General features: G+C 48.3%; 1 protein-coding gene across 2 annotated transcripts in view; it reads right to left on the minus strand.

Annotated features, from left to right (window-relative positions):
- Positions 1–8,373: 8,373 nt before the first annotated feature.
- ep400 (E1A binding protein p400) overlaps positions 8,374–10,000 on the minus strand; it is a 49,349-nt gene continuing 47,722 nt past the window's right edge. For both annotated transcript variants that reach the window (XM_062543420.1, XM_062543418.1), the window contains one exon: positions 8,374–10,000. This exon is cut by the window's right edge and continues 357 nt beyond it. The gene's annotated coding sequence lies outside the window, so the exon portion shown is untranslated.

A 10,000-nucleotide genomic window follows, 5' to 3' on the forward strand; every position in this document is an offset into this window, starting at 1 on the left:
GATGGAACTGTGTGTGCACTTGGGAAGCATTTCTCAATAGAAGGGAGGAAACCAAAACAGTCCTGCCCCACATTTACACAGAATAAGCTTGTATTAAAGGATTAACTGGAGAGAAGTAAAGTCATGTAGACAGACACATTTAAACACACACGCACGCACGCACACGCGCGCGCACACACACACGCACACACACACACACACACACACACACACACACACACACACACACACACAGAGGCAGAAAAGCAACAGCTCAAGAGAGGAAAAGACTGGATCAGTTGACAAATTGGATAGAGGGTGTGTAGCCAAAGCCAAACTGGACTGGTAGTGAAAACAGCCGCCCACTACAACTATGCACTACAACAGTGAGGGAGATCTGGACCTGATTTGGAGAGGAGTGAAAAGGTATACGATTGGAAGTACAGTGCATAGTTAGTGGTGTGTATTAATGTGTCTGTGTCTGTGTGTGTGTGTGTGTGTGTGTGTGTCTGCATGTGCGCGTACAGTATGTGAGAGTATGTGGTGTGTGTGTGTGTGCATGTGTGTGTGTGCATGTATGTGTGCGTATGTGTGTGTGTGTGTGCGTGTATGTGTGTGTATGTGTGCGTATGTGTGTATGTGTGTGTGTGTGTGTGTGTGTGTGTGTGTGTGTGTGTGTGTGTGTGTGTGTGTGCATGTATGTGTATGTGTGTATTTGTGTGTGGGGGTGTTTGTGCGTATGTGTGTATGTGCGTATGTGTGTATGTGTGTGCGTATCTGTGTGTGTGTGCGTATGTGTGTGCGTGTGTGTGTGTGTGTGTGCGAGGCTGTAGGTGACAGTTTTGATTAGTGGGTGTGGGAGGAAATGAAGCATGCGCCTCGTCTCACCTTCAGCACACTGAGAAATCAGCTATCCGACACTCTTCCTTCTCTCTCCCTCACACACACACACACACACCTACACACACACACAGACACCTACACACACACACAGACACCTACACACACACATACAGAAAGAGTGTGAGAGAGAGAGAGGGAGAGAGAGAAAGAGGGAGAGAGAGACAGATTCCACATCTGTCTTTTCCATGACTCACCTAATGTGATGATGGAGATAAGGTTCAAGCTTGTTTTTCCTCCAAACCATTCCTCTCAACTTAGTCAACTCAGTCACAGAGTTACTTCAAATCTCCAGCTGAAATCTCCGTCTCGATCCCCTGTCTCTTTTCATACGCCAGACACCAAAACCACACCATTCTTACACCCTCTCACTATCTCTCACCCCATACAGACAGACACAGACACACACACACATACACACACACAGACTCTACGTACAAAACTGAGCGCAAGACATTCCATTCTCCTTTACTCACTAGTGCAACCTTCAGCCATGGTGCATGTGCTGACACGGTTCAAACAAACAGCCCAGAGCTCCCAGCCCAGTGCTGCTCACAGGCCCTCAGCTCCGGAGACTAAACAGCGAGAAGGAAATCACAGCCAGTAAAAGCACCCCAACACACTAATCTGTGTGACCTGATTGTAATCAAATGACTCATTGGAGGTCATAAAAGCAGCGCACAAACACAAACACACACACACACACACACACACACACACAGGTGTGAATTTAGCTAATCATACCTCACACACACAGATGAACACATACACACATGTATGCGCATACGTGCGCACACACACACACACACACACACACACATACACACACACACACACACACACACACACACACACACACACACACACACACCTAAAGGTTAATCACTGATCAGAAAGCTGAAATAGTAGAATACGTGTTTGTCGTCTCCCCTCTCTCTCACTTTCCATCATTCCTCTCCATTCTTTTCCCTCCCTAGAGTGCTCTCTCTGTCTCTTTCTCTGTCTCTCTCTCTCTCTCTCTCTCACTCACTCTCTCTCTGTCTTTCTTTTTCTCTGTGTCGTTCCATCACACAGTCCGCTACAGTCCCAGAGCCCGGGTGACTAATGTTTAGTCATATATTTACATAAATTAATGATGGCGCTCTGGCTGCGTATCAAATGATTATGCATGATCTTCCCCTGCTGACTGCGGGCCTCTCTGGAGGAGGAGAGCAGAGGAGAGCAGAGGAGAGCAGAGCGGAGCAGAGCAGAGGTTAATCCACCCGCAAGAGCTGACATCAGAAGCCATTACGCCTGGGAGAACTCATCATCCATAATGAGCTATCACTGAGACAGAGGGAGGGAGAGATGAAGGAGAGAGTGGCAGAGAGAGAGAGAGAGAGAGAGAGGGAGGAAAAGAGTGAGAGTAGATAAGATGATAATGGCAAAAGCTCTAAGTGGTGTCATACAGAGACTCCCATATCCCCTTCACATGCACGTACACATGCACAACACATGTGAGTCACATACCAGTTGCCAGGACAACAGGTCAGTCACCTACTCATAACAGAGGGTGATTGGAGATTATGTTGCCATAGCGACATGTCAGTCACCCCCTTTGCTACTGTGGGTCCTAGTTGTACTTTTCCTCTGTTTGGAGCTTGGAGGTCTGCCTCTGCCCGTACCCAGTGACATGTGTCATGTGGTGAGGTCCTCTGGGACATCCATGGCCTTTTGCTGGGTTATATTTACTCATGTGAACCAATAATAAGCTGCCAACATGGAGCCCTGTCCTTCATGGCTGCAGGGTGTACGCTCTCACGGCGACTGGCTGTGCTCGAATTCCACCACTGTTTTACTGTACACACACACACACACACACACACACACACACACACACAACACACACACACACACACACACACACACACACACACACACACACACACACACACACACACACACACACACACGCTGCAGTGTTGCGACTGAACGCTCTCTGACTCCTAACATGGCCACCCCGATGTCTGTGTTGAACCTGCACCTCCGGTGCTCGGGCCCCAAGTATGCATTAGAGTTCCTGACCGAGTGTTTTCATTGATCTCTGAGTACAAAGAAATACTGTACACTATGGGCCTAATGGGTAGGGCTACTGTCATTTGTTTCATTTTTTTCCAATTTTATTTCACTAATAGAGAACGGCAAAACATGACATTGCACTTTACAGAGTGTTAAACACTCAGAGTAACATGGGTGAGGAAAACCTCTAGAAATTGGAGATACATATAGGAAGAAACCTTAGGCGCGTCAGGCTACAGCAGGCTTCAGCAGGATGGATTTTGAATGCAATGTATACATGTGCAATGTACAATGTTATTTTTCCTCAGCAGGGACATGCCTTATGACTACATAGTGCAGTGCAAAATGATGCTCTTGGTGATGTGAGGTCAAGGGTAAAATGTAAGGAAAGAAAAGTAGACATGCCATTAGCTCGGCTTAGTACTAGCTCTCTGACTAGAAAGCCAAACTCCAAAGGCCAAGAGGTTTGTAGGCTTTCGGGGGAGCTTGACTCCCAAGATGGCCGTCTTGTTGTTGACATCGCACCTGCACTGAAACCTGTCAGGCCTGAGACTGGGTTTGTCCTGTTCACAGCTGCGTATACCACTAGAGCCAGAACAACACACACACATATACACACACTCACACACACACACACACACACACACACAATATACATCACACTCACACACACACACACACACTCTCTCTCCCAGCCGGCTGCTGTGTGTGACACTGGGTTAGTGTGTCTTCTGCTCCGCCCGCGGAACACTTGACAGCCCCGGCGCCTCCGTTCCCTCTCATCTCCACCAGGCTGTCGAGAACAATCGGCGGAGCCGTACTGCTCGGAACCTGCCGCATGTCGCAACTGCCTTTCACCCTCGCCCCGATCCCCCCCCCACACACACACACACACACACACACACGCACGCCGCACCCTCATCTTTATCTCTTTCTTCCTTCTGAAAGAGGGTGTCACACAGCCCACGGAGCAGCCTAGCACTGTCTGCCTGAAACGAAGAGGAAAACGGGCGAGATGGGGAAGCGGAGGGTGAACCGCGGTCAGGGGGCGGAGGGGGGGGGGCTGGGGGGGGGGGGGGTGAGGGATGTCACCTTCCTCCGGGTTGACAATGTCAATGGGAATCATTCCGCTGAGTGCGCAGTGGAAGTGACATGTGCGGAGCGCGCGGGGACGATGACAGCAGTATCTCCACTGGGTCTCCAGATAGACTGCCCTGTCTGTTTTAATGTCATGATTTTAATCTCATCATCATTCTTCTTCAGCGGAACAAATGCCGCTGAGCGCTAATCTTTATTATCCGGCCCGTGCTGAAGCTCTTCTGACAGAGGGCAGGACCAGTTGCTAATGGCATTGGAATAGCAAAGTCGGCCCACAGACTGTTTTTGGGCCTGCCTTGTGACTACTGTTTGTTGTTTTTTGGAAAGTCTGCCAAAAGCAAACACTTATAAAGCGACACATTCTTCCTTGTGATTGTTAGTGAAAGCTGGCATGTCACTCACAGACCATATCAGAGGCTCTGCGTAGCTGGAGCAGGCCTACCAATTACTGGTGATAAGTCTGCAAGAGAAGCCATGATGGACATTGGCGAGGCTAAGTGACCACTGCATGCCTCGCGCCACAGTGTCAACATATTTGGTGCTATGTGACGAGATGACCATCCCGTCATGTTGTTGTGGGGAATGCCGAAGTAAACGACTTTGCGGTCATGCTTTTGGCCTGCGAGCGAGCTGAGCTGAAGGATCAGGGATCAGTTGTTGACTGTGTGTTACCTTGTGGTCAGCCTCCCGACCATTAGAGAGAGAACAGGAAGAGAGTGGGAAGAGAGTGGGAAGAAAGCAGGAAGAAAGCAGGAAGACTGAGGACAGGAAGAGAGCAGGAAGAGTGCTGGGCGATTATCCATTTCTGTCCATGGGCTAAGTTGGGACAGAGTTGACCATGAGTAGCCAACTGTTGTCTGAGGATTTGGAATAAATATAGCATTTCAGACAATTAGAGCAGCCAGGAAGCCACAACACAAGGCATTTAGACAGCACACTCTCTTCAGCTGAGTGTCTGCATGATACCCACAAAACAGAGGGCTTCAAGCACTTGTAGCAAAACCAATATGGCTTCTTCTGTTGCTTGGAGAGACATTTAGCCTTTAACTCTGCAGTGAGGAGTCTGAACGGCCCATCAAACGACCATAAAGACGCTTCCACACAGAGAAAGACACTATGCATCCGCACAAACACAGAAACACAAAGATATACGCACACAGAGAGAGAGAGAGAGAGAGAGAGAGAGAGAGAGAGAGAGAGAGAGAGAGAGAGAGAGAGAGAGAACTGAAGAAAGTTGTATGGAATGCCCTTGACGAAGAGGGGTTGTTGTGTGGGTAGTCGGCCTACTGGGATCTCTGAGAGAGCAGAGACGTGTCTCCACTGCCCACACAGAGGTGTCCCTGGGGAGCAGAGTGACCCTGAGAGAGATGGCCACACTTACAAGTATTCACACACACACACACACACACACACACACCCACATACACACACACGCACACACACAAAGAGTGCGTCTCACTAATGGAGTGAATGAGGCAGCTAAAGTGCTGTGATTTATCTACTGTCCTTCAGCCCTCTCCACATAGTGAACTCACCCAACCCCCTAACCTACACACACACATACACACACACACACACACACACACGCCCTCTCTGATATCAAGGGTAAAGGCCAGCCATTCAGCACTAAACTATTTCCCCCACGTCACATGCATTTGCAACTTCTGCTTTCAAGGTGAAAGGGCAACCATTCACACACACACACACACACACACACACACACACACACACACACACACACACACACACACACACACACACACACACACACACACACACACACACACACACACACACACACACACACACACACACACACACACAGAGTAAATGCTAAGGCTAAACCCTGACCACTGGCCTGAATCTCTTAACACACACCACAAATGTTTAAAGTGCGCATCGCTTCCTCCTCCAAATCTCCCCGGACTTCACTTGCCACAGCTCAGCTAGAACCGCTACAGGCCATTGACTCAAGAGTACCACATCCTCCTCCTCCTCCTCGTCCATCTCATCTCATCTCATCTCATTTCTTTCCTCCTTGAGTGGCCCGTCTCCAAGGTGATGCTCCTGTTGAGTCATGATGGGTGATGCTGGCCCAGGGCCTGTTTGGGATGTGACTCGCCGTTCTGAGCAAGGGTCACTCAGACAGGCCCTCGCTCGCTCGCACGCACGCAAACACTACACAAACACTACGCAAACACTACACAAACACACAGCAGATGGAGCATTTCAACGATGTTGTTCAGATGGTATCAGCCCAGCGCAAGTGCAGCTCAATCAGAAGCATTCAGATGGTCCCACCACACACACCCACGGGACTGACTGGGATGTGAATGACAAAATGTGTCATGCTTAAAGTATAGATAATAAAAGCATGAACACACACACACCCACACCCCTAAGGACACACAGATACTTTAAAACTCAAATCTAATGTAGTAAACTAAATAAAAACACTGTACATCACAAAGCCAAAATGTGATAGCAATCGTTCTAGTATCTAGACTGTAAGAAAAAAACAACACCAAATGAAAGCATTGATTAAATGAGAACCATTCTGACCAAGTTGCACCTTTCAGACAGATACTGGAGAAAGTTAAAGGGAGGTTCTGAAGGGCGAGGGACGGCTCTGTGATTGGAGCCCCTTTTCTGCTGATCACTTTGCTTTTGTGATCAGGAGGAGCAATGTGACACACACACACACACACGCACACACATATCCACACAGGCACACAAACACACACGCGGGCACACACAAATACACATAGGCACGCATGCACACATACACACGCACAGTGTCTAGGAAAGTGCGGAGTCCAGATGCCTCCCCTCCTCTCTCTTTTCTCTCCTCCTCTCTCCTTGCGCTCTATCGTTCCACTTCAGCTCTCTTGTCAGACTCGCTTTGCTTTAGAGGGCGGCTCACTGGCCAGGCGGAGGAGAGGAGGAGAGGAGGGAGGAGAGAAGGGAGGAGAGGAGGGAGGAGCGGAGGGGGAGCAGTCATGGAGCGGAGCGAGAGATTACACTGAATAAGATTCAAGTGTGTGTGTGTGTGTGTGTGTGTGTGTGTGTGTGTGAAGGAAAGTCAGCTCTTCTCGCCTTCTGAGGAGAGCAGGAAAAAAATGCCACAGTGCTCCCTACTGGTGAAAAACAACACTGCATCACATGCATTTCAGACCTTGGGCCAGTTAGAAATGTAGTGAAGTTTCAAATGTTTTCATCCTGCCCATGTTAGATCCCCCCCACCCTGTCCAACAGGTACAAGGACAAGGACATATTGCATCGAGTGTTTGCAGCTGTGAAGCAGCTCTCAAAGGCAGTCTAGGGCTGCTAAGGGTGGGCATGGCCAAGAATGAATTCATTCCCGTTTGCTCCACGGCCACTGACCATGTGTACGTGACTGGGATTACTGCGCGTGTTTGTTTGCAGGCTTTTGCTGAGTCTCAGTGTTTCTGCACTGCAGTCTGGAGCGGAGTGCAGTTTCTCAAGACCTGACAGCTATGCTCGGGTCAGCAGCTCTGTTCCACTGTGCAACACAACACACACACACACACACACACAACCACTCCTCAAGTACACAACAGAGCATTACTCAAGATGTAGCCAAGGACTCTCTCCTCTAAACACTTTTCATGAACAGTGCACCTCGAACCTTTGTCTCACACAAACGGTCCGAAATGTACGGTCCACCTCCATCCCTGTACAAGACTGACTGCCCAATACAAATACAAATCTGCTCTCTGCCCATCAGCACTGCAGAACAGGACACACCCGGACCCGGCCCAGATCAGTGTGCATCTGAACCAACACATCTGTGTGCGGGTGTGTGTTTGTCTGCCTGCCTGTCTTTGTGTGTGTGTGTGTGTGTGTGTGTGCGGGTGTGTGTTTGTCTGCCTGTCTGTCTTTGTGTGTGTGTGTGTGTGTGTGCGGGTGTGTGTTTGTCTGCCTGTCTGTCTTTGTGTGTGTGTGTGTGTGTGTGTGCGGGTGTGTGTTTGTCTGCCTGTCTGCCCCATGGGGGGCTGACTGGGTTACATCAGAACAGGACCTACATGCCAGAGCTGTGTGCATCTGTTATGTCACAGTGATTCACCAAGTGGATTGGAACCATAAAAATACATCCCCTCGCCAGCCGCCGCAGATTTCCCCGAGGTGACGTGACATAACTAACCCTCCGATTACAGAGAAGCGCAGACTGAAAACACATAAGAATGTGTAAGCGGGAGAGAGAAAGAGAGTGGGAGAGATACAGCGAGCGAGAACGAGAGAGAACAGGAAGAAAAGGGTGAAATCAGGAAGTGAAAACTAATCATCAAAATCAGAATGAATGAGGCTCAGACCAGGTGTCTGTGTATAAAAATGAAAACACTTTATACAGTTTGGCTGAAAAAAACTCCAATGAAAACACAACTACTTTACATGTACAAATGATTTTTTGTTTTGCCATCATTATTTACATGTCTGCCTTGCCCACACCTACACACATGCGCACGTATACACACACACACACTCATACACATATCAACTGCTTTTAAAAAGGACATAGAATGGAAACCATACACTGAAGAATGTTTACATACAAGTTTACAGTGTCACATCAGATACATATAAAATAAAAAAAAGCATCATGGCGGATATTTAAAGGGAGAAAGTCATTGATGAACGGTCAACATTATGAAAACAAAACAAGCAATATTTTCTAATCCAGTTTCTCTTACTGTACGTACAAGCTGGTGATGCGATGTATGATTATAGTACAACCACTATAACAGATTATCAGCAAGGCAAGACCCCATTCTGACATCCCTCAACAGATCAGACTCCCACCGACCGTGGGAGGAATAAGTAGGGGGAAAAAAACAAAACAAAACAAAAAAACACATTCTGAGGTATGCCGACGTGAACACACCGCGGTCATCGTCCGTAGTCTCTCAAAGCTAGCGTTAGCACCTAGCCTTCTGCGAGACGTACTAAATCACAATCCTCTATATTACACTGACCACACGACAATAATCAATAAGGAATTATATATATTACATATTTAGGGAAGGGGAACGCTTCTTCTGCTACATCAAATTACACCACACCTGTTCCTGGTGGTGGAGCCTTTATTACAAAAAAAAAAAAAAAAAAAGCGGGATGATTATCTTTTTTTAAATCCGAGTATAGAAAATGATCAACAAAAACACAGAAGTGTAACAGGGCAGCAAGGTGTCACTGTGCCAGCTTTGAGAGACTTTCTAGAAGCTTCCATGACATTCTCTTTCTTTTTTTCCTTTTTCGTTGTCGTTGTTGTTGCTGTTGTTGTTGTTGTTGCATGCAGATATACGAGTAGTCCATGAAGGGCGAGATGAGCCACACTAACGAGTAGAGTCGTCCCAGGGGGTCTGAGAGGGCGGAGCCCCAGCCGCACCTCCACGTGATCACTGGGAGCGCTTTGATCTGACGGGAGTGTGTACACACTGCCACACACGCGCGCACACACACACACACACTAGAAAATGAGAGGGGGCCATTGGAAGGAAGGTCCTGACTGCTGAATTATGCACACAAAGATACTTCAGGAAAACACAGAGTGAGGCTGAAGAAAAAAAAAAGTGTGTGTGTGTGTGTGTGTGTGTGTGTGTGTGTGTGTGCGTGTGTGTGTACTCCACACACTACTGCACCCAGGACAACACAAAGACTGGGAAGGCCGGTTGAGTCTGTCTGGTTGACCAGGTGAATGGTCCATGAGCACATGTATCCCTACTACTGGAATATGTGTGTTTGTGCACACGTGTGTGTGTGTGTGTGTGTGTGTGTGTGTGTGTGTGTTAGTTCTCAGATGGACCAGAGACCTGTCTGTAGGTCCACTGTGTCCGAGTGGTCCACCTGCCAGCCTGACCGTGTGTGTGTGTATGTGTGTGTGTGTGTGTGTGTGTGTCTTCACACTCCTGCTTGGAGATCTGCTCCCCTGACGCAGATGAGAGAG

This window comes from Sardina pilchardus, chromosome 8 (genome assembly GCF_963854185.1).
Source record: "Sardina pilchardus chromosome 8, fSarPil1.1, whole genome shotgun sequence".
Lineage (NCBI taxonomy): Eukaryota > Metazoa > Chordata > Actinopteri > Clupeiformes > Clupeidae > Sardina > Sardina pilchardus.